This window comes from Typopeltis vanoorti, chromosome 8 (genome assembly GCF_054136105.1).
Source record: "Typopeltis vanoorti isolate ZY-2024b chromosome 8, IOZ_Tvanoo_1.0, whole genome shotgun sequence".
Taxonomy (NCBI): Eukaryota; Metazoa; Arthropoda; class Arachnida; order Uropygi; family Thelyphonidae; genus Typopeltis; species Typopeltis vanoorti.
The window spans coordinates 87,029,926-87,035,216 of NC_143556.1; the positions used below are offsets into that span (position 1 = coordinate 87,029,926).

General features: G+C 32.6%; 1 pseudogene; it reads left to right on the forward strand.

Moving 5' to 3' along the window:
* The first annotated feature begins 4,119 nt into the window (after positions 1–4,119).
* LOC150104179 (ras-related protein Rab-4B pseudogene) lies at positions 4,120–5,010 on the forward strand (annotated as a pseudogene).
* The last annotated feature ends 281 nt before the right edge of the window (positions 5,011–5,291 follow it).

The following is a 5,291-nucleotide window of genomic DNA, read 5'->3' on the forward strand; positions in this document are numbered from 1 at the left end:
GAGAATGATTCAAAATTTATGCTTATTTAGAAGAATTTCTAATGCTTACGCCCCCCCCCTCCTTATTTTCTCCTGCAATTCAATTACATAACCACTCTTAATTTCTACAGGTTTGAAAAAGTTTCCAGAGAGTATTCATAATCTATTACTCCATTTTACCATTTTGACAAAAGAAATAAGAGAATAATATTGTTGTACCGTGAAGATTCTAATTCTGTAATCTTTCTTTGCCATCTTAAATCAGCTGTTCTACTGTCTGCTGAAATTATTTGAAATTTTAGAAACACTATGCTATATTTTCAACGTGTAAAACTGCTTATATGCATACCACACAAAAGAAAGTTCAGTAGAAATTTCAGAATTTTGTTTCTTTTTCTTAATATAATCTAAATATTTTTACTTCTACTTCTGATGCTGGTTGCTATTTCTGAAGTAATCTACGTCTTAGAAATACTACGTCTTAGAAATATTTGATAGTAATCCTCTTAGCTGGAGGAAAAGGGTAAAGGCTTAGATTACTCTGGGTGCTATTCAGAAAGAAAAGAGAGAACATTAGCCAGAAGGGACACTAAAGTGCCTCAAGCTGTAGTGCGAATTAGATCAAGAATGTCGTGTTTTGTTTTCAATTGTTGATTAGTAGACATCCTAACATAGAAATAAATATAGACATTCTTTCACAGGCTGATACAGTATTTATGCTAAAATAAGTTCATAATTTGTAATGATCAGTTTCATTTTTATTATCGAAAAATTATAAATTATTTCTTTCAATTATCTTGAAAAAGAAGATTTGAATTGTTTTTGAAAGAAAAGGAACATATGCATAATCTTATTTTTTGGTGGGGCGGGGGGAGTTATAGACTTATTCAATCTGCAGATATTTCAGAGAATTTATTTTATAAATTTCGCAAGACAACTGTTACAAACGTAAATCACTTGGGGAAACATGTCCATTCATTTTAGTGTAAATAGTAGCAAATGTTTAGCTACTTCAACAATGCCATGTATCTAAACTGGAAGAAAAAAATATTTATACAAGAGCAATAACATCTGCTGATGTTCTAACATCAGCAGATATAAATCTGCTGATGTTAGAACTCTTACATAAATAATTTTTTTCTGACATATTTCTATTAGTTATAATGTAATCAATCTACAGATTTTTGTCCTCTTTTATTCTACCATCTTATGGGCAGCGATTTCTTCTTTGTACTACAAGAAAAAAAAAGCAGATAACACAAGAAAAATATGTAGTATTTTCTTTTTCATTGGGTGAATTTACAATGTCCTTTCTTTGTGTTTTGGAAGGAAAGTGTAAATGATTATTTTCTTACTATTTTTGCCATTATAACACATCTGATACAATTAGTATATCTGAACTAGCAGAAAATATATACATATCAGTTTAAATCATAACCGTTAATTTCATTTTGTAATGACCAATTATACAGGAAAACCAAGAAGATTACAATATAAAGAAAATAAAGAAAAAAATTAGTGATATGATTAAAGAATTTCATTTTATTCTCTATAAAACAGAGTCGCTCAAGCAGGTCCTTCAGGAAATCTGTGAAGTATTCTTCGAAACATGATTTTGAACAAAAATATAACATAATCTGGAACCTCCGCAGCCTGTTTTTTTTTCAAAAATAATTCAAATAATTATCGTGAATTAAATTTTTCGAGAACAAAGAAAATGTTTTGTGGAGTAAGCGATTAGAAAAAATTAGCAAAAAAATAAAAATAAATAAAAATGAAATTAGTGTTCCAAGGTAAGGCGATATTTAAATGAAGAAACTATGCAAGAACCTTTATTTTGTCCAGGCATTAAAATTGCTTTGTACAATAAAAAGAGAAAATAAAAATAATTTCTATATTTTTAGTTTATCCAATATAACTAGGATTCAGTTACCCAGCATAGAACGAGGAACTGCATTCCTTGTTATAGACAACTGAGATGCATCTATGAGCGTGAGTTAATCCTATTAACTGTTCTCTTCAGCGGGAGGATTTATCACACCTTCTAATGGACATGCTGGCCGAATTGCACTTCTTATAACTTCAACAGATAGCATTCATCGTATCCAGATTTATCTGGACGTCTATAGACGTCCTGCCCGGTTGAGGGAGGGGGTTAAACGAGGATTAACTGGTACAATTAATAGATGACGTTGAACCAAATGGCGGGTAAAGTTCTGCCAAAGATTATGATTGTGATGAGTCCGTTAAAGAATTCAGTTTAAAGAAATTAGCAATAGGATTAGACTTGACAAGAAAGTTATTTTATGGATAATGATCTCTCAATGGAGCTTTCCAGAAAATTTACGAGACAATTGGATATTTGTTTAGTTCCGTATTATGAACTTAATAAAAAATTGTAGCATAGTGGTAAGCAAGGTCTTATTACTGACTTCTTGAATTCATAACTAAACCAACCGAAGTATGCAATAAGAACTATTGCATATATAAATAAAGAACATCTATGAAGTATACATACAATTTATAATTTTTATAATTTTTTTACGATGTATTTGTTGCATAGTTTATGTTTTCTTAACTTACATGAATTACCTGAATATGTCATTGTTTATATAATCTTAAAAAAAAGAAAAAACTATTCGGGAACCTAAACCTACTTTTTCTATGTGATTTGAGTCTCGCATAATGCGATTTATATAACGCGTTTGTAGAGAATTAGCCAAGAACTAAAATTAGACAATTTTTGCAAGTGCATCTTAAATATTTTTTATGTTATTTAAATATTTTAGTTATCATCTTTATGCTAAGACCAATATTGTAGATAAAAATTCCTATTACCAACAAATCTATCATTTTTGTCAACAAATTTATTTACCAAGTATTGAAACTAATTGATTTTCAGTAATAATAATAATCGTATGATGACACACGGTCGTGAGTCCCCTTTATGGGGAGGTACGGTACCATCTCATTCCCCCAAAAATTTTATCCGGGCTCCGGAACAGCTGACGAATCAGACCTATGGCTGGGTCAGTATTCCTGACTGTAATCCGTGTATGTTCACTGGACCGGTTTGCCTGCTTGCGGGATGAAAAACTCCAGATAAACTGGTGGAAAAAACCCTGCTGTTTGTTCAAGCCCAAGACCGGCTAACTTGGTTATGGCAGATCCTTAAGCTCCTCACGTCATTGACGGGAATCGAACCTAGGACACTCCTTCCCTAGGATTACGGTTGCGAAGCTCATAGCCACGAGGCTAACCGCGCGGACTGATTTTCGGTGATATTACACTGTAAATGGATCACATAGTTTATATGTATGTTATCTGATTTTGCTGAACTTTTTTTTTCCAAATAACTTTTCCATTTTCATTCAATTTAACTGACTTATTTACACTTAGGCTGGTAGTGATGCATTTTCTCTTGCTTTTATAATATGTATAATGTAATAAACTTGCCCTACTTTTATATTCCCGTTATTTTCCATATGTAATTGCAACTACCAGCAACTTTCGTATACTGATAATAAATTAATCATATGAGAATTAGTAAGGAAATACAATTATTCAGTGACATATATTATATATATATTATATATATAATTATACGTATTATATTATACATTATGTTACATTTCAATTTTTGCAATAATGTGCATTTATTTTAGAATACTATTCAAAACATAACACTACAAGTTTCTTAAGCATTATTACTCTACATTGTAAACTGAAGACAGTCGTTTTTGTTGTTTTCTATACTTCTTTTTATTACCTATTTTTCTGAAATCTAGTCTTCTCGTTTCCGATAATCTTTGTTAGTGCACCCTTATTTATTTATTCATTGTAATTTACTCATTTTAAACACTACATTTGTATAACAATTCTCTTTCCTGTTTTGGATTATTGCATGTGGTCAGTAGAGGATTATTATCATTAGGGGAGATACTAAGGGAAAGTGATCAGGGCTTACTTCACCTTTACGACGAGTCGCCTCATACCTGAAAATACCTCAGGCGCAAACTTCACTTATCTGTCTGTATGCTTACTTGCGAAAAAGGATTAAAACCGAGTTTAGAAAATTGCTTGGTATCTTGTTTTACAAGAGAGGCGCTTTGAGCTTAAGGATGAACAAAATGACGTCAATCCTGAAGTGAAATTGGGATTGATGGCAAGGCATTTCCTGTGTATAGTGAATTAGATGTTTTGACAATTGTGACCGTACTTTTTTTTTTTTTTGGTTCACTGGATTTTGCAGTGGATACCATACAGAAGATATGTCAGAATCTTATGATTTCCTCTTCAAATTCCTAGTAATAGGTAGTGCTGGAACTGGGAAGTCATGCCTTCTTCACGAGTTCATTGAAAATAAATTCAAGGCAGAATCGAATCATACCATTGGTGTGGAATTTGGGTCCAAAGTTGTAAATGTTGGAGGTAGGTCAGTGAAGCTTCAGATATGGGATACAGCAGGTCTATTACAAGAAGTTACTATAGAGGTGCTGCAGGTGCTTTACTGGTATATGATATTACAAGTCGGGAGACATATAATGCCCTTACAAATTGGTTGACAGATGCCAGAACATTGGCAAGTCCAAATATCGTCATTTTATTGGTGAGAAATAAAAAGGATCTGGAAGATGACAGAGAAGTTACTTTTTTGGAAGCCAGCCGCTTTGCACAAGAAAATGAATTAATGTTTCTTGAAACTAGTGCATTAACAGGTGAAAATGTTGAAGAAGCTTTTCTGAAATGTGCAAAAACTATCCTTGCTAAAATAGAAACTGCTGAATTAGATCCTGAACGTATTGGTTCAGGGATACAATATGGTGATGCCTCACTCCGAAGGCTAAAGAGACAACAGCAACAACGTCGCCCAGAATGTGCATGCTGAATAAATCACCTGCTTAACCACTTCACCACCTGCTCTGTGGTTTACATACAGCTGTCAGCACATATTGCTGCCTTCCATGACTGAAATTTCTTTTAATTCTTTCTCTTCCTGGCTGAGAAAATAAAGTCCTTATTCATACCTCATTTTCTAAAATTAGAAACACCTTAATACATTTATTCTGACAACATTGAATAAGATGGCAGTTTGATGTTGAAATGAGTAAAATCAGTAAAAGGGCAAAGCATTTTTGTTACGGCAAGAGTACTCTTCAATGCATTTCTGATTTCACTAGCAGTTTACACTTTAAGATCTGCAATCAAGGGGTGGTCCTTTTTGGAATTGTACAGTACTTAAATGTTGTGACACATTTTTGAAGTTCTGTAGAAAGCCCAGAGGTATATAAATCCATAGTACCTCTTTATGA